Source organism: Peromyscus leucopus, unplaced genomic scaffold (assembly GCF_004664715.2).
Source record: "Peromyscus leucopus breed LL Stock unplaced genomic scaffold, UCI_PerLeu_2.1 scaffold_267, whole genome shotgun sequence".
In the NCBI taxonomy this organism is placed as follows: Eukaryota; Metazoa; Chordata; class Mammalia; order Rodentia; family Cricetidae; genus Peromyscus; species Peromyscus leucopus.
This window is the reverse complement of record NW_023505142.1, coordinates 32,113-59,270: the sequence shown is the minus strand read 5'-3', so window position 1 is coordinate 59,270 and position 27,158 is coordinate 32,113. Positions and strand designations below refer to the sequence as shown.

Sequence of the window (27,158 nt, the reverse complement as noted above, 5' to 3'; positions counted from 1 at the left end):
GAAAAAGGGAAAGAATTTTGAGAGGAAACAGTAGTAGAAAATAAAAACAGAACTTTAAAAAGAGGTATGGCGGTTGGGCAGTGGCAGAGGCAGGAGGATCTCTGTGAGTTTGAGCCTAGCCTGGTCTACAAAGTGAGTTCCAGGACAACCAGAGCTCTTATGCAGAGAAACCACATCATAAAAAACAAAACAAACAAAAAAAAAGGCATAGCTGATTTACATAATTTCTGTTCTTCCCGTAAACAGAAACAACACACTACAAAGTGGATATAAAGAAGCATGCTTTCAAATCCAATTCAGGATGGAAAAGCCATCCTGAGACAAAAAAAAAAAAAAAAAAAAAAAAAAAAAAAGAAAAAGAAGAAAGAAAGAAATGAGTTCCTAACGTGGTCCTCTTTTCACCCACATGGATTTTACAGGTATGAAATTACAGTGGTCACATAAAGGTTAACTGTGCTCAGTTCAAGATCCTGGGGAAAATGTTTCCCTGTTTATTTTCCTATAAAGATATTTTCCCATACATATAAAATATAATGGAAACATACAAATTCCTTAGCCAGCTCTCTGAGTGGAAGGTGGAATATGTCTGGCTTAGGTACACTCTCTGACTTCATTTCCCAAGTTTAAGATGTGAGGGCCATGCATCATGATTCCCATGTGATTAGTCATTTAAATGGAAGAATATTAAGACAAAAGATCCCACATGAAGCTTACACCGGGGAGAGACGTGTGAAGAATTCATTATGAGACCCGTGTTTCATACTCTTGAACTCTTGGAAAACTGTAAAGAACTGGTTGTCTCCCATCTCTGGAAACAAGACAAAGGGAAGAATAAGAGGGAGGCAGAGGAGAAGGGAGATGAGCAAGGAGGAAGAAATGGAGGGATAGGAAAGACGACAGATGAAAACACAGAGAAGGTGGTTCCATAGTATGTTTGAGCCCAGGAAGAAAAACCATGAACTGCTTTGCCAATCAACTCAATCTTCCATCAGATCTTTAACACAATTGAGCTATTGCTTGATATAAGCATGAAACATTTTATTATCTGAGTACAGTGCATGATTTTCTATAAAGGAGGATGAGGATCAGTTATTATCTGAAATGTAATGAGCCAAAAGGAACTTTGGTGTGGTACCTTGTTCGATGGTTCTCAGTTTTAGTGAGATTTTGCACCCTTCATCGAGCTCTCTAAATTCAGAGCAAGCAATAGGAATTGTACTCTCTACCCTCAGCTGGTATTCCTTCCCATCTTCTGATATAGTGCTCAGTTCAGGTTTTAACTAGTAGGAGAAAAGTTATGTGTCAGTTATGTTCAAATAGAATGTATTTCTAAAGATCAAATTTGAAAACATTTTTTCTTGACAAATCCTCTTCTGCTTAGTGAGCTGTTAATAACTTGACCATTGAGTTTTATTTAACTAAACAAGGCCAATTAACATCAAACCAATAAAAATATATAAGCCACATGCAGTAGTATCCACAGAGTTCCAGCACCACCAGAGTTTATGCTCAGTTGCTTCCTCAACATAGGTTGGTCAGCTTGGTGACTATCATTGAGTCTGAAGAATGGAGGAAGAGAGGTTGTGCTTCCCACCCTCACCCACTTAATTACTGGTGGTTATTGACATAGCCAGAGAAGAACCTGGTTATTTTCAAGTATTTAATGTCGCCTTTGTGATTTATGTACTACTTAATCCATAAATCCAGATGGTGTTGTCACCTGCAATATCCATCTCCTCAGCTTGTTTGTGAGTGTCTGCCTTCTAAGGTATATTTCTGAGATGCACTGCTACAGCCTGAGTCACTTCAGTCCACAGGGCAGTCATGTGTGGAAGCAGGGATCTTTTGTTGTCCCCACAGCATCAAGTCTTGGCTGTTTCTCAAAAGAACTGCTTCTTAGTGCTATTTTCTCTGTTCATCTTATTAGAAACAGTGGGTGACCACTGACATCATTTAATGATATCTACCAGTGCAGAGCAAAATGTTCCTGCATTCTCAGGGTCAGAGCTCTGCTTGCTCTCCTATCACTAGCTGTTCTAACAATGTAACCCAGTCTTCCTGGACTCTGTCCAAGTGCACATGGACTTTAGCTCGACAAAGGTTTTTATCCTATTCCTAAGGCCTGTCCTCACAATTGACCAACTTCCTATATGTCCTTGAGCAAGAACTGAAGAGAACACAATCTCAATTCCATGAGTAAGGTCCCCACAGTGTTGCTCTCCAGCTTCCACCTCTTAACACTGCCCAATATCTTCCACTGATCGTGATTTCCTGTCACTTCTGCTTACCTGTTGGAATTACTCATCACTCTCTGGATTCAGTGAGACCATCAGTAACCAAAAGAATTATGCTGCTTAGTTAGCACAATTATAGCAGTCCAGAAAGCCCAGAAGAACCGTGAGTCATATCTGCTTAAGTCCCAGGTGCTAGCCCTTCATCTGGTGCTTGTCTTCAAACATGCACAATAACCAAATAGTGGCATGCTTATAATACATAATAGAGTATCTGGTAGAGTGACTCATGAAAAGAGAGCTTTTAACTTATTCGGATTTGGGCTATTGCTTTAGTTCCTCCTTCCCACAGTCCGTGCATTATGATGGCTTGACTTGTGAAGTTTTACATTCACAAGTAATTCAAAATTGACTTGTGTACAATTATTATACCTTAAATCTTTGTCTTCCCTGAAACTAGCAATATTCTGCAATATACTTTCTCATGATACTAAATAGTAGCAGCAATCTACAGCTCCCAGAAGCCAGCCATAGGTCACAAAGCGTCAACATCCTATACTCCATGGTGTGCTTATTGCAAAGATGATGCCAGAAACTTAGTTGCATTAAATGCATTTTTGACTCACTCTGTTTTCAATTTATGATGAATTTACCAGGATACAATGATATCATAAGCCAAAGGACACCCCAGATTCAGTCCATTCACATGTGTCTTAAAGCTTTGTTGTACATGACAATTACTCAGTCAATCCTCAAAATTGCTGATTATTCTGTCTAGACTTTCTGATTCTGTCAATGATGAGACCCAAGAACCATCCTGGGCAACTTACAGTAAATAACCTTTCTAGATCATACTCACTGCCACATACCTTAATTCCTGCAAAAAATCCCTGGCTTTCCACAGCTATGCTTTGGACATCTGGTTTCTCCAAGAAAAGAGGGAAGCACTGCAGAATATCTATGAACACAGTTAAGAATAATCATTTAGTAGTTGCATTATAAAGAAGCATGCAAATTATTATCCTTAAATCCTTTGTTCAATTGTTAGTAAATGATAAAATTAAGAAAAGGAGGCTAGAGAGATGGCCAGCGGTTAAGAGAACTTGTTGCTCTTGCAGAGGACTCAGGTTCTAGTCTCAGCACCTACGCGGTGGTTTAGAGCTACCCAGAAGTCCAGATTCAGGGGATCCAATACACTTTCTGACCTCTATGGACATCAAATGCACCTGTGATACTCACACACACATGCAGACAAAACACTCATGCATAAGCTAAAATGAATAAAATTAAGTAAAAAATAAAGAACCAAAACATTTCACATACTTGCCTAAAGTTTGAGAAAAATCCTATCATAGAATATTAGTTATTTGAACCTCAATATAAAGTACAGTGTACTTTTTATTTCAAATATATCTATTAGAAAGTAGCTAAAATGGTATGAGGATTGAAACATTAAAACATTGCTTTCCAATATATGAAGCTTATAATTTTAAAATCTGAAAGAGACATAGAGTTTTAAAGATTCGCTGATAATCAGCAGATTATTAAAAGGAGATACCTAAACACAGTCACCAAAAGTACATTATTGACACTTCTGCTACTAGAATTAGCACAGTTACCAAGCTTTATATTCTCAGGACAAGAGAAGCTTTCAGTGTTTGATTTAAAATCCAATTTTGAAAATCAATGTATGCACGAAAAGAAAATACAAAGTTTTTTGGTTTTGTTTTACATACCTTATCTCCAAGTCTGACATTTATGCCATCAAGTTCTAGAAGAGAAAATGCCTGAAGTGTGCTCTCTTGTTTCAGCTCTTCTTTGATTTCTTGGGAAGAAAGCCTAGACCAGGCTATGAGAAATCCTACTGAGTTGTTTGTGGGGGAAACATCAAATGCACACCTACAAAACACCTGGGAGCCAACCAGCTCTACTGTAACCTTTGGCCTGCCTGGAGGTGGAGGGGTGATGGTGGAGAGCTGTCCTGGTGGAAGAAACACAATGAGGAAGTCAGGCATCCTGAAGAAAGAAAACAACCATGCCAAAAAGGAACTCAAAGACTATAAATAAAATGGTGTTAACATTGAGACTTACTTTAAAAAGACAGGGAAGCAAGTTTGGAAAAAATGATTATTTTCTAGCAGACATCAAAGGGAAACACTCATGTTTAATCTATTATGAATATAATTGACAGCAGAGTAACCTAGCTCATGCATAGGTTAATCATGCAGAACCTTTGCAAAGCCTGGATTGTGAAAAGAAAAGTGGTTGATGTTCTTTAGGCAATCATCTTTTCTAAACTACAGAACAAACAAAATTTAGTCACTACACATTATAATCTCTTGTTATAAAGATAACTATTCACCATAGCATCAAACCAAATACATATCTTATAATTTGCTTTGAACTCAATTCATCATAACTTTGGGTTGAAAGAGTTGTTCATTGAACGGTGGTTATGCTGGCAGTGAACAATACGAAATGCTGGACAGATCTCTTACTCTTTTCATTTTTCTGAAGCTAAAGATACATCTGAAGTTTCTTCTAGGACCTATATGAAGAGTTCACAGCTTGCTTATTAATTCTAGGCATTTGCAAAGTTAAATCTAAAGATCTGTAAAAATTGTTTTATTTTGTTTTAGAAACAGAAAAAAAATCTTACTGGTAAAATTTAACAAGATGCTTTACAATATTCCGAAATATGCATCTTTCTATGATATACATGATTATTTTGTGACAATTGCAAAGCTAACCTTGTAGATCTGCCATGCAGACTGGAAAATTCTGAGAAACTTTGTCTTAAGTCCTTTCTATAGAGAAAACATACATTCATATTCTTTTCAAATATCATTTTGTTAGATACCATATCTCAATGACTAACAGCAAATAGATTGTTTTACAGTTAACATAATTAATAACAACAAAATGTTGGTGTCTCTTGAAGAAGGGTCTTGTACATAGCTCAAACTGGCCTCAAAATCTTGGTCCTTCTGCCTCCGCCTCCCAAATGCTGAGATTAAAGTGTGCCCAGCTACATATATTTTAGTATCCTTAATCCAAGTGTGCATAGTCATAGCGAGTTTTTCACTCAGGTTGGTTTTAATTTTCTAGTTTTGAATAACTTGTTTTTCCTAAATAATTACACAAATGTTCTAAATATCACAATTTGAGGAAATAAGTAAATGAAGAAGTAAGTAAATGAGTTTGTCTGTTGCTTTCTGTGGTGCTGAATTTGAACCCAGGATTGAAAATCTCAGTACCACTCAGTATACCCCCAGCACCAGCTGAAATGTATTTATTCACAAAGGAAAATAGTTTCTTTTTCTTTAATACAGATCTCTAGTTAGGAAAATCCATGCCTAATATCCATAATAGATCATTAATCATAATATGTACTTATTGTTACAATGACTAAGGAATATTGTTTTATTCTTTAATATTATAACCTAAAACAGTAAAAGAAATAATAAACATTTAAATCACAGGCTCTAATGAAGCTGAGACTTTGAGACAGCGTAATGGTTTGGTAGCAGAATTACTGGGAAAAGTGCCTGCAAAATTGATCTGCAACTGGAGGAATGCAGAGAAGCCACTCAGAGCTGTTAATTATAGTAACTACATGAAAACCCTGCCTCCTAATTTTAGAGAATCATGTTTGTCGGTAGACACAATGAAATGACTAATTTTTGTTTTGTCTGTCTGTCTGTCTGTCTGTCTGCTTGTTTTAAGAGAAGATCATCCCATGAAGCCAAAGCTGTCCAGAAATGTACAACAACCCTCCTGTTTCAGCTATGACTGAAGATGCATACCACTGTGCCTGGCTTACTTGTAGTTTTATGATATTTTTCATATTATAAAAAAATATGAGCCAGGTGGTAGTGGTGCATGTCCTTAATCCCAGCACTCAGAAAGCTGAGGCAGGCAGAGCTCTGTGAGTTCAAGCCCAGGCTGGTTTACAGAGCTAGTTCTAGGATAGCCAGGGCTACACTGTCTCAAACACACACACACATAAAAGAAGAATGAAAGGGAAAAAAGAATATTTTTATAACTATTCTTCACTTCCTTGAACAGTTCTAGAAGGTAGATTTTTGAAGGTAAAACAGTAGGTACATATACATTTAAATTTTTATGAAAATTAAGTTCAAATGTTAATTTTTCTTGTCAATTGATTCTGTCAATATTTACACTTGTTTTTAACTCTATAGTTCTGCCAGCGTCAAGGATACATTCTATTCATATAATAAATAGTTTATTGTTATTGCTGACTTCTACCAAGCTGGTGTGCTTGAATAATTCAACATTTGAAACAACAGAACAAACTTATTCATAGAAGTCACTATCTTATAACTACATTATATAAAAAACCAATGCCATACACACCAATACAGTCACCTCCAATTTATTTCTCCAGGGCCACATGTGTATAACTTGACATCAGAAATAGCTGCAAAAGGTTAAAGTTTGTATATTTAATTAAATAAACACAAATGTGAAAATCCGCATATACTTATGAGCAGTTCCTTGAGAAAGTATGTTTTAACATGGATGTACAATTTATTAGTTGTTCTCTCTGGGATTTTTCATAAGGATTTTTCCCCTTTAAGGATAAGATGAAAAAGAGATGATCGATGATCAGTGGTTGTATTTTGAAGTACTTGTAGTTTTAATACTTCCTTTGCGGTCTGCATTAATAAATATCAGGACACAGTGATAATTTCAAATTCTTGGGCCATAGAAGTCTATTTCTTATAGAAACATGAAGTGGCAAGTCACTTTGAAGGACAATTTGGCATTTTCATATGACACTAAATATACTCTTACCATAATGCAGACTTTTTTTATCTGATTTTTTCCCCTAAAGAATTTCAGACAAACTTCCTCAAGAAAAATGAACACAAATGTATATAAGGGTATTAGTCATAATTGACCAATTTATAGGGATTTTGTGCAGACAATAATTTTGATTTATTGGCTTAGAAGATATCTGCAACCTGCTCATAATTTTTTTCTTTCTCAAGATAGAGTCTTACTTACTAGTGCAGGCAAACGGGGAAGTTGCTATGGAACCCAAACTGGCCTCAAATTCATAAACCTCATGTGATCTGAGCCTCCAAGTGCTGAGATGAGTGCTGAGATTGATTTTCACCCATATAGGTGAAAATACTCTACAGTATAGGAAGCTGCTATAGTTTCCTTGCCTTGTATGTCTGTGTTTGGTTATTCTGAATAACACTGGCTCCACAGGAGTTTAGATCTCTCTCAGGACTGTATAACTCTTCCTTCGTCATTTTTTTGGAAAATTTTTGCATAAGATTGTCATTATTTCCACTTAATATGTTTGAAAAATTCCTACTCAAATGATCTGGATCCTGGGTGATCCTTTTGAAATTGTATTTAACTAGAAATATAACTTCTTGAATTGGACTATAACCATTGTCTTTAGTGTTGTCGCTGTGTGCATAAGTTAACTAACTTGTCAAGTTCATTTAAAGATATCAAAGTGTTAAAAGAATTATACCTTTGTTTTGGTTCTCATATTATCTGTGGAATCTTTTTTTTCTGGGATTCTTTCCGTTTTTTTTTTTCCCTTTTTTAATTCTTTTTTTTTTTTTTTTTTGAAAATATATTCTTCACCCATACAGTGATCCTGATTATAGTTCCCCTTCCTTCTACCCTTCCCTCTTCTGCCCCACCTTCCCTTTCCCTGGATCCACTCCCATTCTGTCTCTCATTAGGAAGGAACTGGCTCTTAAGAGATAACAACTGAACATGACAAAATAAAATATAATAATAAGGTAAAACTATCATATCAAAGTTGGACACAGCAACCCAACAGGAAGAAGGGAATCCAAAGAGCAGGCACAAAAGTCATAGACCCACTCAGGGAGGCTCATAATCAGGAGTTCCATAAAAATATTAAGCTAATAGCTATAATATACACACAGAGGATGTGGGCAGACCTGTGTGGGCCCTGTGCTTGCTGCTACAATCTCTGTGAGCTCATTCTCACGTTGCTTAGTTGGTTCAGAGAACCTTGTTTTAGTGTATCCCTAATATTATCTCCCTGAACCCCTCACATGTGTGTTCCTAGAGATTGAATCTATGCTTTTAATCATGCTAAGCATATACTTGTTCTACCCAGCTGCTCTGCATGGCTGGTCCAGTGCTTTCTAACCCAAAATTGTGGATAGAGAATTTCATTGAATTAAAGAACTAGATTTGGATTAATTAAATTTTCTGTTGTTTATGTGAATTATTTTTTTGATTTATACTCTTTTCATTTTTTTATTTATTGTTCTGAATCTCATTCATATTTATTTTAGTCTCTCAATGTGTAAATTGTGGTACTTAACATATAATTTTTATTTTCTAAAATAAATGCCCAATGAATACTAATTTTAATTAGTTTCATTTTTATAACATATAGTTTCTTTGATTTAGGGATCATGAGGTGTATCATGATAAATATTGCACATCCACTTACAAAGAATGTTTATTCTGCTTCCATTGGGTGGAGTTGCCTTGAATGTCACCTAGACAGAGTTGCCCTAGTTCCCTTTGCTTCTGCAGATTTGAGTCTTTACTCGTGGTGTTGGTGATGTGTAGTACTACCTGATGGCTTGTCTATTTCTCCATGGAAATAAGACCGACCAGTTTTGCATCACACAACGTAGGTCTGGTTCTGGCGCAGTCATGTAAAAATGTTATGCCCTGTTATGGAACTGGTATTTTATCATAAGGCAAAGAACTTGTTTTTTCTGTAACCGCCTTCACCCTGCTTTCTCCAGTAGTATCATCACCACTCCCAATGTCTCTTGATGGGTGTTACAGTTATAATTGCTATCCTTGTGCCCTTGAATTTGTTTCCTTTATATATGATGTGGGGTCTTCCAAAGTTTTTGTGTTCTTGTTTTTGTTTTTGTTTTTTACCAATAGTGGAAGCTCTCTCTTTCAACCTTATCTAATAGAACAGGGGACAGAGCTCTCTGAAGATAGCCCTGCTGCCCTGCCCTGGAAGCCTCCTGCACTCTCCCTCACTCATGGCACCTAACAGTTCTGCTATGCTTTCACTCTGAGCAGACCTTACTCACCCCACCCCACCCCGAGACTCTGCTGCTGGTTGTTGCCTTTAGCTGATAGTGACCCACTTGCTCTGACTACTGACTGTGTGCCCTCCGGAACTCAGTGTCAATGCCATCTGAAAGAGGCTTTCTTGTGGGCTCCTGATTGCCAACTACATCCTTTGCTTGCCTGCAGTACTCTCTTCCATAGCAATTTTTAGTCTTCTGTTAATACAATTAATTGTGATTAGTAAATGCATGAATACCCGTGGCATGATGGAGAGCTTTAAATTCATTTTATCTTCTCAACTATACCAAGGACATGCTTTATTTGTTAGAAGATAAATATTACTCCAACATTATATACAGGTGAGGTAATTTATACGTACTATGTCTGAACATGTCATCTAAGCTTAACGTTCTCTTTCCTTTGCCATTAGTCCAATCCATTTCTACTCCTTACATGCTAGCCACTTATGCTTCTCTATGGAACTAGTGCACCAGTCTACAAGAACCTTTCTCCAGGAATAATGATTTGTGCCTTTAGCATACAATCCTCATTTTGCATTATTAATCTGTTTGAAACCCCCTTAGACTTTATACCATGATTCTGAATTTGACCTAAGTTCTTAAATGAACCGAAGATCCTACAGTTCTGTCACCTCTGTCTCTCTAAAGTCATCTTCTGGATGTCCCTTTACTCTATTCCCTTCATATTTTTCATGTCTGCCTAATTCTCCTCATTCAGGTATGAATTCAGACTCATCAGCTGTTCAGAGGGCATTTCCAGGGCTAATTTTTAAAGACATCATCCCTGTGCCAGCCTTTACCTGTTTTATTGACTGGCTTTCTTTAATTAATAAGACATTCATTTCAAAAATAATTTTACTTTGCCAGCCCAGACTACTACTATACCCAGCAAAACTTTTAATCATCATAGAGAAAACAAGATATTCAATGACAAAACACTTAAAAAATATCTATCTACAAATCCAACCCTACAGAAGGTACTATAAGGAAAACTCCAACCAGAAAAATTAACTATACCCATGAAAACACAGGAAATAAGCAATCTCACACCAGAAAAATCAAAAGAAGACACACACACACACACACACACACACACACACACACACACACACACTACCAACAACAATAACAAAATAACAGGAATTAGCAATCATTAGTCACTAATATCTCTCAATAGCAATGCACTCAATTTGTTAATAAAAGGACACAGATTAACAGGAAAATAAAAAACAATATCCACTCTTCTGCAGTAAATAAGAAACATAGCTCAACATCAAAGACAGACATTACCACAAAGTAAATGGTTGGAAAAAAAAGTTCCAAGCACATGGACCCAAGAAGCAAGCTGGTATAACTATTCTAATATCTAACAAAAATAGACTTTCAACCAAAATTAATCAAAAGAGATGAGGAAGGACATTTCTTATTCATTAAAGAAAAAATCCACCAAGATGACATTTCAATTTTTAACACCTATGTCCCAAACACAAGGGCACCCACATATGTAAAAGGAACGTTATTGAAGCTTAAATCACACATAGAACCTAGCACATTAATTTTAGGAGACTTCAATACCCCACTCTCACAAATGAACAAGTCATCTAGACAAAAACCAAACAGAGAAATAATGGAACTAAGAGATGTTATGAACCAAATGGACTTAACAGATATCTATGGAACATTTCACCCAAACACAAAAAGAATATACCTTCTTCTTAGAATCTCATGAAACTTTCTTTCAAAAATTGACCACATACTCAGTCACAAGCAAGTCTCAACAGATACACATTAACCCCTGCAGTCTATCAGGCCACCATGGATCAAAGGTGGATTTCAACAACAAAAAGCCTACAAACTCATGGAAACTGAACAGCTCTCTACAAAATGACAACTGGGTAAAGGCAGAAATATAGAAAGAAATTAAAAACTTCCTAGGAATCAACAAAATGAATATAAAAGCATACCCAAACTCATGGAACACAATGAAAGTGTTGGTAATTGGAAAATCTAAAAGAAATGAACAAATTTCTTGGTAAATGCCATTTGTGAAGTTAAATCAAGATCAGGTAACAATTTAAATAGACCTATAGCCCCTAAGGAAATAGAAGCAGTTATTAAAGTTTTCCAACCTAAAAACCCCAGATCCAGATGGTTTTAGTGCAGAATTCTACCAGACTTTCAAAGAAGAGCTAATACCAATACTCCTCAAATCATTCCACAAAATAGAAGCAGAAGGAACAATGCCAAATTCAGTTTATAAGGCTACAGTCACAGTGCTACCAAAATGACCCAAAGATTCAACAAAGAAAAGAGAATTACAGACCAATTTCCATCATGAATATTGATGTAAAAATACTCAAAAAAATACTTGCAAAACACTAAAGAACACATAAAAACATCATCCACTATCATAAAGTAGGCTCTGTCTCAGAGATGTAGGGCTAGTTCAACCTACGAGAGTCTACCAATTTAAACCATCATATAAACAAACTGAAAGAAAAAAAAACACATGATCATCTCATTAGATGCTGAAAAAAAAACCTTCGACAAAATCCAAACTCTGTCATGATAAAAGTCTTGAAGAGATCAGGGATACAGGGACATACCCAAACATAATAAGAGCACCAAACCAATAGGCAACATCAAATGAAATGGAGAGAGAAACTTAAAGCAATTCCACTAAAATCAGAAACAAGACAAGTTGTCCACTCCCTCCATATCTATTCAATATAGTACTTGAATTTCTAGCTAGAGCAATAAGACAACTAACAGACATAAGGGGATACAAATTGGAAAGGAGGAAGTCAAAGTATCATTATTTACAGAGGATGTGATAGTATACATGAGTGACCCCAAAAGTTATACCAGAGAACTCATACAGCTGATAAATACCTTCAGGGAAGTGGTTGGATACAAGATTAACTAAAAAAAAGTAGCCCTCCTATATACAAAAGACAAATAGGCTAAGAAAGAAATCAGGGAAACAACACCCTCCACAATAGCCACAATTAATATAAAATATCTAGGGGTAATGTTTATCAAGCAAGTGAAAGACCTGTATGATAAAAATCTTCAAGTCTTTGAAGAAAAAAATTGAAGAAGATATCAGAAGGCAGAAAGATCTTTCATGCTCATGGATCAGTAGGATTAGCATAGTAAAAAATGGTCATTTTGCCAAAAGCATACTATAGATTTAACTCAATCCCCATCAAAATTTCAACACAATTAACTTGAAAGAACAAATACTCAACTTCTTATCAAAAAACAAAAACCCAGGATATCTAAAACAATGTGTGCAATAAAAAAACTTCTGGAGGTATAATCATCCCTGCTTTCAAACTCTATTACAGAGCTATAGTAATAAAAACTGCATGGTCTTGGCCTAAAATCAGACAGGTTGATTAATAGAATCTAATTGAAGACCCAGCTATAAATCCACACATCTCTGGACACCTGGGTTTTTTTTTTTATATAAAGAAGACAGAAATATACAATGGAAAAAAGAAAGCATCTTCAATTAATGGTGCTTGTCTAACTAGATGTCAGCATGTAGAAGAAAGCAAATAGATTCATGTCTACCACCCTACACAAAACTCAAGTCCAACTGGTCAAAGACCTCAACATAAAACAAGATGCATGGAACCTGACAGAAGATAAACTGGGCAACAGCCTTGAATGCATTTGCACAGGAGACAACTTTCTTAACAGAATACTAATACCAAAGCATTATGATCAACAATTAATAAATGGGACCTCATGAATCGAAAAAAGCTTCTGTAAGGCAAAGGACACCATCAATAGGACAAAACAGCAACCCATAGAATGGGAAAAGGTATTCACCAACTCTGCATCTGACAGAGGGCTAATTTCCAAAATATATAAGGTACTCAAAAAAACTAGATATCAACAAACCAAATAATCTAACTAAAAATGAGGTACAGATCTAAACAGAGAATTCTCAACAGAAGAATCTCAAATGTCTGAGAAGCGCTTAAAAATACTCAGCATCCTTATCCATCAAGGGAATGCAAATCAAAAGGACTCTGAGATTCTATCTTACACCTGTCAGAATGACTGAGATCAAAAACACAAGCAACAACAGTTTATGCTAATGAGGATGTGGAAGAAGGGGAACACTTTTCCATTGCTGTTGGGAGTGCAAACTTGTTCAGCCACTTTGGAAATCAATATAGTCGTTTCTCAGAAAATTGGGAATCAATCTATGTCAAGATCCAGCTATACCACTCTTAGACATATACCCAAAGTATGCTCCATCATACCACAAGGACACTTGTGCAACTATGTTCATAGCAGCTTTATTTGTAATTGCCAGAACCTGGAAAGAACCTAGATGTCCCTCAACCAAAGAATTCATAAAGAAAATGTGACACATTTACACAATGGAGTGTACTCAGCTGTTAAAAACAATGACTTCATGAAATTTGCAGGCAAATGGATGGAATTTGAAGAAAATCATGCTGAGTGAGGTAACCCAGACCCATAAAGATATGAGAGACCCACTTATGAGTAACTGTCAGTAAAGTAAAGGATTATCATACTACAATCCACAGATCCAGAGAGGCTAAGCAATAAGGAGGGCTCAAGAGGAGACACATGGATCTCTCTGGGAAGAAAAAAATGGAATAATCACTGCAGGTGGCCTGAGGGTGGGTGGGGATGGCAACAGGAGAGATCAGATGGGAGTGGGAGAGAAAGAGATAACTGGAAGGGACAACTGGAATGGGAAGAATTTTGAGTGAGTAGAAACCTAGTGCAATGGAAATTCCCTGGAGTGGAGTCTACAAGAGTAACCATAGCAATGACTCCCTGTAATGTGGGATGGAACCTCAACTGGCCATCTTCTTTAACCCGACAAGGCTACCAGTGGAGTGATTGGGACATCAACCCAGCCACAAAACCTTTGACTACAATTTGTCTGGCCTGCAAGATGGGCTGGGCTAAATGTGGCACAAAATTTGTGGGAGTGGCCAAACAATGACTGCTCAGCTTGAGACCCATGCCCCTGCCACAGAGAGGAAGCCCATTCCTGACACTACTGGAGGGCCAGGAACCAGTCTGGATAGCCCAGAAAACTAGGATAGAACCAAACATGACCGGCCAAAATATATATATTCCTTCCTAATGATACTGTACAGTCTGAGTTAGGTTCTCTGTTATAGTTGTGTACGTTGGTGTTTTTGTGGGGCACCTAACAGTGGGAGTGAGAGCTGTCTCTGACTCTGTGGTAGTTTCAATGTATTTGGCCCCCATAAGTTCACAGAGGTGGAACTATTAGGAGATGTGACCTTGGAGGAAGTGTGGTCTTGTTGGAGGAGGCTGGATAACACACTCCTTTAATTCATACCTTGAGACTGGAGGGCATACCTTTAATCTGGGCCACACCTTCTGTTGGAAGTGTGTTACTGTAGGGGTGGGCTTTGAGGTCTTTTCTTCAAGCTTCACTCAGTGTGACAGGCAGTCAACTTCCTGTTGCCTCTGAGTCAAGATAAGGCACTCTCAGCTCCAGCACTATATCTGCCTGCACGGTGTCATGCCCCACTTCATAATCATTACAGACTGAACCTCTAAAACTAAGTGAGCCACCCTAATTAAATGCTTTCTTTATAATAGTTGCTGTGGTTATGGTGTCTCTTTACAGCAATAGAAACCCTAACTAATACACACTCTTTTGCCTGCTTTGCGACCATTTTCCTCCTCCTGGGTTACTTCGTCTAGCCTTAATATGAGGAGATGTGCATAGTCTTATTGCAACTTGATACACCATGTTTGGTTGATAACCCTGGGAGGCCTGCCCTTTTCTGAAGAGAAATGGAGGAGGCGTGGATTGGGGGGAGGGGAGGAAGGAGGAGCTAGGAGGAGAGGAGGAAGAGAAAACTACAGTGGGGATGTAATATATGAGAATATATTTTTGCTTTGTTATAAGTATTTAGTTTAAAGTAATTTTATATTCACACAAAAAAAAATAACAAAAAACATTTCTATATACACTTCAAAGCTGTGTTCTGCAAATCTTAGCACTTTCTAAGACCAGGATGTATTTGTCAAAATTAAGAAGCTGATTTTAGAACTACTTTAGTTAAAAAAACAACAACAACAAAAAAAAAAAAAAAACCATAATTTCCCCCACTGATGTCATCTTCTGTTCCAATATTCAAGAAATCACAGTGCATCACTCAGAATGATTTTCTCCAGTCTGTGACAGTTTCTCATTCTTTTCTATGTTGTTCCTGCTCTTGTTACTTCTGAAGTACATTACTCATGTATTCTCTAGAATGTTTCTTAATCTGGACTCATTCAAATTTTCTCATGAGTAGGCTAAGCACCTCTGGGGAAGGTTAACACATCTACTGCAAACTCCCAGATGATGCATGATATCCCCCTGTTCTCTCACCAGGAATACTACTAGCATTGATCAAATACAGTATCTGCCAGTCCTCTTTGCTATGAAACCACTGTTGTTTTCCCTTCCATACATTATTACTTGCAAGTAACTTCTGAAATCCAGATCAAAACCAAAATTAAGGGAATAAACTAGATGACACAGAAACTAAAAATATTATTTGATGTTTTTTGTTTGTTCTTGTTTTATAATTTTTGTAATACTGAAGATTAAAACTATGTAGAGGCTAAGCAAGCACTCAACATGGAAGCGCATTACAAACATGACTGCAAACCCTTCTTTAGCGAAACTGTGCATGTGGAATGCATAGATATTTATTCTCTTCTTGAGAGTTACGTCTAGTTTATTTTTATGACTTGTTTGAGCTGTCCCACTAGAGAGCACATTTATCTTGATCTTTACAGTAACTAACAACACCAGAGCTTAAGGTAAGTTTAGCTAATAAAAATAAAATAATACAGAAGTCCAAATTTCACAACTTTGCTTACTATCTGTTATGTCTTAATTTTAGAGAGGGGAAAGGCAAGAAGAAATCATATTTCTTAAGCCACTCAGGCGTTACATGCAGTAAGTCTGCTTTAATACTTTCACCACAACATAAATTTCTGAGCATTCTAAGAGACTGATAAACATCTGAAAACTGACCTGGCCAAACAAAGTCAGAAAGTTAGCTTCAGTTTAGCAATAATGATAGACCAGTCACCTGCTGATATTAGCTCAGCACAACCTGTCCAGAGTGCAAATGCACTCACTCACATACATCTATCTCCACAACTAGCAGTTCAAGTATTACTGATTTTATCTTACCTTCAGCACAGTAGCCCATACATCCCTGAGTGGGCTGTAGCAAGTACACAAAAAATCTCCGCAGTTCTAACAGACACCGGGATTTGAAAGAGGCAGCAGTCTTTTTCAGTGCTGAACAGGAACTGCCATGTGGCACAAGCTGTCAGCTGCTTGATCTCTCCAGGAAGGGCAGTGTTTCTGAATCACCCAGAGACAGCCACATGGGGGCCTGTGTTCCACAGTGGTTCATCTTTTATATCAGAGAAAATAAAGGTTGAAAATCCAATTAATTTCCTATAAATAAAAAAACTTTACATTTTGTAATCTTCAAATCTAATATAATTTTCAAAATAGTAAAAAATCAATTTGTTTAAAATTAAATAAATTGGTGCTGGTTATGAGGCATTGCAGCTAAGAGCACTTGCTGTTCTCCCAGAAGACCTAGATTTGGATCCCAGCATCCACATCATGACTCATAAACATTCTTAACTCCAGGTCCAAGGGATCCAACACCTTTTTCTGACTTCTCTGGGAACCAGACATGCATGTTGTATAAGCACATACATACAGACAAAACACTTATACACATCAATAAATCTTTAAAAAAAAAACCAAACAACTTGTATGTCTATTGCAAGAGAAATTAAATTTAGAGAAAAAACTAAATTAATATATTAATTAATACTAATATAACCTGTTCAATGTAAATACTTTAATTTTTACATTTGTATTATAAATGAGAAATTCAACTTCAAATAATTTACTAAAACAGTGAACACATCTGTAGATGAAATTCTAAACGGTCTTAGTAAATGAGAAACACAGAACCAAATACAAGTTAAAGCCTAAGAGATCAGAGCAAGAGCCATGACTACCTTTAGCTTACCACTCGCTGCCGTCACTTCCCCTGACAGAGAGACCTTTTCCTGTATGACCTGTCTTTTTATTGTCTTTTGTTTGCCTCTCATTGGCTCAAAACCCAACCACATGACTTCCTGTCCTTCCATACAGACCTTCAGGTCTCTATGGTTGGTACTGGGATTAAAAGTTCAGGTCACCTTGCTTGGCTGTGTTCTTGAACACACAGGGACTCTGCCTGCCATGTGATCAGATTAAGGGCGTGTGCCACCACCGTCGGACTGTATCATAAAACAAGACAAGCTGTGCAATGGGCGAGAGAGTGGAGGGATTATATGAGCGAGAGATATTGAGACCATGATTGGAAAAAGCACAGGGACAAATAGCCAAACTAGTGGAAACACATGAACTGTGGACCAATAGCTGAGGAGGCCCCATGGAACTGGATCAGGCCCTCTGGATAAGTGAGACAGTTGATTAGCTTGAACTGTTTATGAGGCCCCCAGGCAGTGGGACCGGGACCTGTCCTTAGTGCATGAGCTGGCTTTTTGGAACCTAGGACCTATGCTGAGACAATTGTTCAGCCTTGGTGTAGGAGGAGGGGAATGGACCTGCCTAAACTGAATCTACTAGGCTGAGCTGAATCCCCAGAGGAGACTTTGCCTTGGAGGAGGTGGGGATGGAGGGTGGTTGGGGGAAGCTTGGGGGTGGGAGGAGGGAGGAGGAGGACAGGGAATCCATGGCTGATATGTAAAATTAAATTAATTATAAAATAAAAATTAAAAAATTAACAAAAACAAGACAAGCTGAACTGAAAGTGTATTAATATGTAGCACAAATACCACTGTCTCAGAAATTTTGCACAATTGCTGGAGATGATATATATATTTGATGATAATTCAGAGTCGAGATGCGGCAAAAACCAGGAGAGAAGAAAGGTGCTATTTACAATCTGATACAGAAAAATTATTTAGCAACTTGAAAAACTAAAATTAAAAAACTTGGTTTGAGGTCTAATATCAACATTATTTCTGGGTAGAAAAGTGTAACTCAATGCAAACTATGCTGGAAGAAAAGACACATTTTTTTTAGAAAAACCAAAAGGCACATGAGTTTGGACAAGGTGCCCAGCATCCTTCCAGTGGTACTTAAAAAGCTCAGCTAAAATGTAAATGAAATACAACATATAGGCAGTAATAACCAATAATCACTATCCAGGGCACAGTCATTAATCATGCTATCTCCACATTTAAAAGTAAAGAAAAATTTTAAATGAAAGGTTGACAGATGCAATTAAATAATAATTGTAAAATATAAAATAAGTAAGAGTTAAATGAAAAAACTATTTGTAAGAGTATTTTTCAATATGCTGTTATTTGTTGTTACTTTACTGTATTTATTTTCTTATATTCAGGTCATTTTATTCATTTACAAACTCTAAGACCACAAATTCATAATTCTCAGAACAAATACAAATGGCTAATGAATATGTGAGAATATGCAGTATTAAGAGATGTATTCTTATTCTATCTATGATATAAATAAAAATTATCATTATGCTTTTAATAGCTTAAATATGTTCTAAACCTTAAAATATCATCATTAATTTTTACTTGTCAAAAAATCTTATTAATCATGCTAAAATTACCCTGATTATATATGTTATTTCTAAAATCACTTGAAATAATTTGTAATATAGGAACATGCTAATAATGTAGCTAGCTACAAAACCATGTTGCAAAAAAATAAATAAATAAATAAGAGGAAACAGTAGGAACATGTTAGTGATAGTTACAAGTGAGGTGGACTGTGGAAAAAAAAACACTGCTATGATCACTGATGTTTCTTTGTCATGTTTCCAAGGAATCATGTGTATTACTTGACACCAAACAAACAAATTTCTTTCAACGGGCTAGTATCATTCTGAGGACAAAAAGAAAAAGCTATTGATTGCCCACTTGAGTGTTGAGGCATGTAGACAGTGGACACTTCTTCATCACCATGTGATGATATATGACGATATACTGAGTTTCAAAAAAAAACAAGGGAGCCATTTCATCTTTACATTTCTATAAGGTTCTAGAATCAACTAAGTGAACCAAAGAGAACATAAATAGTTAAAAATGTTGTGATTTCCCCAATTTTTTTCTCAAGCTTTACTTTTAAATTATAATGGCTTTTAGTTTCTTTCTAATAAAATGTCACAAAAGTGATTTTTTAAAAAGGTAAATATAACAAAAAGAAAAGAAAAGAAGATAGCCTGACATAAATTCACATTAAATTTAGTAAAACTGAGTACTTTTTCTGAGGTGTTTTTTTTTTTTACATTATTGTTGAAAAAGGAAAACCCTGCATCTAAATAATCAAATTGAATGACAATAGATAAAACGAATGTTCTGCTAAGACATAATTTTACATAATATTCTCACTGCAGGTATTAAATATAGCTCTGTGTCTTCTAGGTTAAAAAATAAGAATAGTGCAGCACAGAGTGACACAGAACACAGTCATTAGTGTTTATTATCAACTTGAGCATATTCTTGAATGACAATATTAGTATAAAGCTACATATTTCAACCAAAAGCTGCAAATGCCTGCACAGTCCTTAGAACTCTCCATTAAGCTATCTGAAGGTTTGTGATAAGGCAAAGGACTCATTCTGTGGTAATCTTATATGTTATTCTGCCCCTAATGATAATGACTTTGGTTACATGTTTCAAACTCTTTGTCTGTAGTGGGTAGCCATTCCAACTTGGTTCTGGAAGTTCAACCCCCATTGAGACTCTGGCAACTGTCACGCCTACGAGGCGGGGAGGGGAGGGGAGGTGCCTGGGACCCGAGAGCTGGATGGCCAGCGCTCGCTCTGGGCGCTCTCTCGTGCCGGGACGCTGACCAGTGCAGATTGACTGTGTAGAGCTCCGGAGAACACCGTTGGACTGCATTACACCTTCCCCAGACCCTGCGACCTACCCATTACTTAATTTGTGAGTTTCGCCATTAAATAAATATCCTTTTAACTACGTGGAGTGGCCAAAATAATTTCTCCAATATTTGTCTGCATCCACATTTTTATAATGAGGTGCATTGGCTACCACAAGGTCTCACTTGTGAAATCAAGTGAGGCTACATACCTACAATACCCACAGTGAAAGAACATATTAGATGCAAAATAAATGTGTCTAAATACTTTCTCACGATTTTCGTATTACAAACAGATATTCCAAAGTCGTGGATTTTTTTACAATATTTAGACTTAGTCTTATTCCGTAGATTATGGGGACAAGATTATAATAGCAATAACTGGGGCTGATGAAACACTAACTGCTCACAAATAACATGCTTATAGGTCAAAGTACTGAGGAGGTAGAGACAGAATGATCCCTGGGGCTTTCTGACCAGTCAGGCTAGCCTCATTGGGGAGGTCATGATTCAGTGAGAAATCCAGTTTCAAAAGCTAAGTGGAAAACAATTGAAGAAGGCATCTAATATCAACTTCTTAATATCAACTTCTGGCTTCTGCACACACACACACACACACACACACACACACACACACACACACACGCTCATGCACATGCCCAAATCACACGTGCTACATTGAAAAACACTGAAATTTTACTGACAGTCTGAGTTTTTTTTTTCACTTATGGAATAGAAGGTGATGGATTTGTAGGTTTTGAGTTGTCAGAGTCCATAGTTAAGAAAGGAAATGCCAGGTAGAAACTGAGAAGCACTGAAGCAAAAATTCAACAGCATTCTTTAAGGCAGTTTTCTTGAGGTTATATACCTGGATGTATGTTCAAATTTGACTCTTTGCCTGCTAATGGGGTAACCAGAAGACATATGCATAGGAATATATGTGTTGCACATAATTTGGTGAATAATGATTTCTATTACATTGTGTTCCACAGCTGTGGAAATTATCTAAGATATTATGGTTCAAAACACTTGTGGGCCTAAATGGAGCATAACATTACTATCATAGCCACATGAACTAGATATTATAGGAATATTTCAAATTAACTCAATCTACTAAAAATGAAGATAACACTTCAGTAAGGGAAAAACGTACCTCAATACATCTGGTTGGCATCTCAGCAGGTCTATCAAAGAGGAGAAATCGGTACCATCCAGGAGTGAGAGAATGGTCACAGATCAGGTCTTGAGCAGCTGACTGCTGGAGGTACACTGAGTCAAAGTGGACACTTCTGTAAGGACTCTGAAGAAGCTGGTGGCCCCCAGAAAGCACTCAGGAGCTAGACAGAAAGATGAGGATTTCATGCCATATGTTTATTCACCAGCATAGCTGTCTTCAATTAAAAGTTGATTCTCTTTTCTAAAAAAAGTAAATAAAATCTATTGCACACACACACACACACACACACACACACACACACACACAGGCCATCAAGGACTCCTAGCAAGTCAAAGATGATTTAGCTTGCACATTCTAGAGATGCAAGGAGCAACTGAAGACCTGTCACAGTGTGAGCTTGAGACACTTAAGCTTTGGGGTTTTTATTTTCATTTAACTTGAGCAGAGAGAGCAACAGGGTGCTCTTAAGTTAAAATGTGTTCATTGTGACCACAAGTCACCAATCCTGAAAGGATTCCTCTTGGGTCAATTCCTCTAGATTTCAATGTCATTACTGGCCCTCTTTGAACAAATTTTCCCCAAATCAGGCACTAAAATCCAACCTCTGCTGGTTAGCAGAATGCAATATGCTCAGCTAACTTTTTAGTGACATTCTTATCTTTGTAATTGTGAAGTGTCTGCTACTAAGTTTCCTGTATTTACTACAAGAGTTTAGAATCACTGCAAGGGTCTTGCTTTTCCATATATGCATTTTCTAGGAAGAATTTCATTTCTGTATTTCCAATTATATTGATAATTATCATAAATTAAGGATAAATATTTTATTAAGTGTATATACCATCATTTCCATTTAATTTTAAAAGAATTCTAATATCTTTCAATGTAAGAAAACTGCACATGATTAAAATTTAAAGACCTGATATTAAAGGGTAATAGTGATGGGATTTACATGAATCACTGACATATTTTTGCTTCAAAATAATTTTCTTTAGGGAAAACTCAGTAAGTTCATTTCTTTCTCATGTGCATGGGTATATATTGATATGTGATATGTTGATGTATGTTTGCATGTGTGTGCAGGCATGCTTTATGGTATTTACATGGTCTGAGCATCTGAACTCAGGTCTTCACTCTGGCAAAGCAAGTGTTCTAACCACTTAACAATTTTTCCAATATATAACTCTATTTTGATTCTATGTATTATTTCTCCTTCAGTATCTTTATAGTCCTTACATTTTTCTTGTACTGCTTTAAATAATATTCCTTAATCCAAAGCAGCATAAGGAATAATTGTAGGGGACATTACTGTGTGACATTACCAATTTTGAAGGGTATATAATATTTAAATGAGAATTTTATTTCACTATATTTTATTTTATTGAGAAAATTCTTAGCAAATAGAATTTTTAAGTCATTTTATAATTTCTTTCCTAAAAATGTACTTGTCTCATACAGAATGTTGAATAGAACATTTAAAAAAATTAGTAATGTAAAAGTCCCCCCTCTTAAAGTCTTAGTCCACCCTTGGCTCTAGAATATATCTCACAGTTAAGCAAGCATTGTGATGATGTCTAGACCCTCATAAGGACAAGCTTATCTTGGTCAAGTACTGAACAAATAGCTTACAAATCTTTTGTGATCTTCAGTGTTCTGACTTGACACATCTCTAGAAAAGCCTCAATATATTTCCCTGAAAACAGAAGCTCCTATAAATTTACACTCCTTTTTGTTCATCTGCTTTCTGATATGATTTAGGTCAACTAAGCAGCTTAAAATAATCTTCGATACTTGGGTTTCAAATACTTTGACAGAATGTGCCAGGTAATATATAATAGGTACAAAGTGGCAGAATATGCAAATGGGCTTTCCATATATTTGTTACTTATTGTAGATTGTTTTTCTGGCTTACAAAATAGACAATATCATGGTTATCTAAAGCTGAGAGTTCAGAAATATATTAAGACACTAATTAAATTGAAATCAAAACTTCATTAAAATTAAAGATTTAAACTCCATGTGGTGGTACATGCCATATGGTGGTGCATAGCTGTAACCCCAACATGCTTAAAATGAGAAGGAAAGGAGGAAAAGTTTTAGGCAAGCATGTGCTATATAGTAAGACATTGTCCCCCCACAAAAGCAAAAATTGCTTGTGTACTGAAAAGCATACAGAAAACAAAAAGACAATCCACTGGACCTAATGAGAAAAATAATTGCATATTATATAAGTGATGAGAGATTCAAGTGTAAAATGTGCAAAGAACTCATACAAGTCAATAAAAAAGCCAAGACATTTTATTTTATATTTTATTTTATTTTATTTTATTTGGGGGAAAGATATAAGTAGGACTCTTCCCAAAGAACATATGAAAATGTCAATATACAAATGAATAGGACATGCTTGAAACCATTAATCATCAGGAAAATGCACATCAAGCCACAGTAAAATAGGCCAGCTGACATCCACTAGGTTAACTAAAATCAAACTGTCAGATAATGCCAAGTGTTAGCAGGTATGTGAATAAATTGAAACCTTCATATGCTATAGGAATATAAAAACAGTGCAGCCATTTGGGGAGACACTAGCTATTCTAAAACTGGTTAATTATAGCTAACTTCTGACCAGCAAATCTCCTTTTTGTAAAAATAAAAACATGTTCCTATAAACACTTGGATAGAGATGCTCATAGCAGCCTTATCTATTAGAGCGGAAAGACAGAATTAACACAAATTCATCAACAGAAAAATGAACACACAAAATGGACTGTCTCCTTACAGTGGAATGCTCTCCGACCTTACAACAAAAGTTCTGAGCCATACTGTACCATGGTAGATCTTTAAAACATTATATTATGAGAGCAAAATGATAGCTTTAATATGATCTTGTTTATATAAAATACACAGATTAGACAAATACCTAAAACAGAAAGCAGAATAGTGATTACCTATGACTGGGGAGACAGAAAGGCAGATGGAGATAATAGCTTTGACATCAAAGGGCACAATTTTGGTTTTGATTCTAAACTTGACTACATATCTGAGGACAGGTGTATGTAATACCATAGTGCACTTCAGGTGAGTGATATGCGTGCTCTATGAAACATCCTAACAGAGCTGTTAAGTGTGATCTACAGTAAACTTAGAGGCATCATTCTAAATATTTGAATATGTTAATAAATATGTTCACAGGCCTCTTCTGGAAACATAATGGCTGCATATGTAGTACTTATTACACATGAGTTTTTAAAGTTCTTTATAGCATTTGTTCCATGGGCTAGGAAGGGTAAAAGGAGAAAGAAAAGTCGACTGAATAATGAGCTTGCAAATACTTGCAAGGCGTAGGCGATAGTGTTCCACATCACAATAAGGTGACGACAGTTGACGCAAGTGTGCCATACACTTTGTAAAGAACTAGGAAGAGAAGAATTCAAAGATTCTCAGGAACAATGGCTACACAGCTTTAAGAAGACAGAAATAGTAATGACTGGATGCCTGATCCAATCACATAGCTCTGTGCCTATGAAATATGTACAACTATCGTGTTAATTTAGGAAAGATCTTTTTGGGAGCACCTGCTAAGATCAAGCAAACTTAAGAAGTCACAGATGAATGACACCTGGTTAAGGAAATGCATTTCCAGAAATATATTGAGTGTGGATGACCAGTTTAAAAAGAAATTCACGTGGGGAGATGCCTGCTTCTCCCTCACCCCTGCTCTATCAGACCCAATTTATCTTAATAAAACTGCTCAAGATTGACATGATGATGCAAAGATAATTTTATCTTCAACCTTTAGAGATTTGCGCGTGGCTTTCCTTCAGGTTGGGGATAGCTGTATGCGTCATTTATTTCTCTAACAGAATAAGTGACATACAAGACCAAGTGACCTTTTGTTTAATATTCTTACCGATAGGAGCACAAAGAATCTAAGAAAGGCTAAGAGATGTGGCTCTGTTTTGTGTCATTAATGTCACTCTACTGTACACTTTTCTGTCATGGTTTGATGAAGTTTGGAAGAGGGTATTCTTCCCATCAAGTTCGCTTGCGCAGCAGAAAACTGACTGTACCAGATGATGGGAAAGCTAACATACACAAAACTAGCCCAGTGGTGTATGTGGAGATGCAACTTTCACCAACTGTTTCCAGAGGTGGCCTGGGAGTGGAGATCATTAGTTTCCAACTAATTCGGATCACTTTCCTGTATAGTAGCCGGCAGATTCGGCACAGGTTCTTGAAGCAAATTAAACGCAATTTAAATATCAAAAGATCAGCGGGGTGGGGTGGGGCGCAGGACCATGCGAAGAGGGAGGCTCAGGCAGTCTGAGGGTAAAAGGAAATGCAAGGAGCAGTTGTCGGTGAAAGGCACCGAGATGGTGCCAGGTCAGCAGCACGAGTCAGCAGAAAAGTCGGTCCTCACGCCCAGGTCCAGGCAGCCTCTGTGCTGCCCTCTCCAGCTACCTACCTTGCTGGCCTTCCCCGAGGACCAGGAGCGACAGCGCGGTCACCAGCCGTGCCCAGGCTCCGCCCGGCATCACGTGCGTCCCAGAGCGTCTCACAGATGGGAGAACCTGGCCTCAGCCCTCACTCCCCGGACTTTCTCCAAGTCTGCTTCTGCTGCAAGTTCTCTGTCTGCAGTGCCCTTCTATGGGAGACTTCTGGTCCTGGCGCCAGCCTCAGACTCCTCCTCCCAACCCTGACTACCCTCCTCTCTGAAAACCACGCCCAAACTGTGCCGGGGACCTGGAGCATCTAGCCGGCTATGGATATCTCTCACCTTGGGTGTCCCCTGCATTACCATAGCCTGCTAGGATCTCTGGGATGTAGTTCTGACACATAGGGTTTTGCTGTACTAATAAATACTGAGAAACTCCTCCAGCGTGCACTCTCCAAGAAGTCTAGACTGTTCTGCTGGGGTCTGGAATGAATTTTGTTGTTGTTGCTGTTCTTTGGCCGCAGGGTGCCACAACTTAACTTAGGTTGCCTTTGGACTAACAATCCTCCTACTTTGGCCTCTTGAGTTCTGAGATTACGGGAAAGAGACATCACCACCATCTGGTTATAAACTTTTTGTGTGAAGACCAGATGTCAACCTAAGGTGGTGTTCCTCAGGAGCTGTCCACCTGATTTTAAGATAGAGTCTCTCGTTAGCCTAGAGCACACCAAACAGGCTAGGGTGGCCATCGAGGTCCAGGGATCCTGACCAGTGCTATGATTACAAGAAGGCTTTCTTGAGTGAGTTCTGGGATTGAAATAAAATTCTTATTTCAGGGAAAGCATTTTACTGCCGGAACTGTCTCTGACCTTGTGGGTGCATTCTTTTTTTTTATTATTAAATTTATTTTTTATTAATTAATACATTAATTTTCCCACCTCTATCACAGTTTCTCCTCCCTCCCTCCTCTTCTCCCAGGTCCTCTCCCAAAATACCCCCTCGTTTTGCTGCGACTTGCAGTGCTATGACTGATTGATATACAAGGAAGTATACACTTTTCTGAAGGGAAGGGAGAGGGAGTTGATGTGGGTGCATTCTTAATCTTCTAGCAGTCTCGCTGCTTTGCTTTGCTCCTCTGGGGGAACTAATTTCCCAGAAAAGGCCCTTTTCCTTGTTGGGTCTTAGGACTCACTGATGAGTAGTGGAGGCAGGGAGGAGAGAACAATTTGGTGAGAGTGCAGTGCCA

General features: G+C 37.3%; 1 pseudogene; it reads right to left on the bottom strand.

The window, feature by feature from the left end:
- LOC114694750 overlaps positions 1–26,012 on the bottom strand; it is a 65,840-nt pseudogene extending 39,828 nt beyond the window's left edge.
- Positions 26,013–27,158: the final 1,146 nt, after the last annotated feature.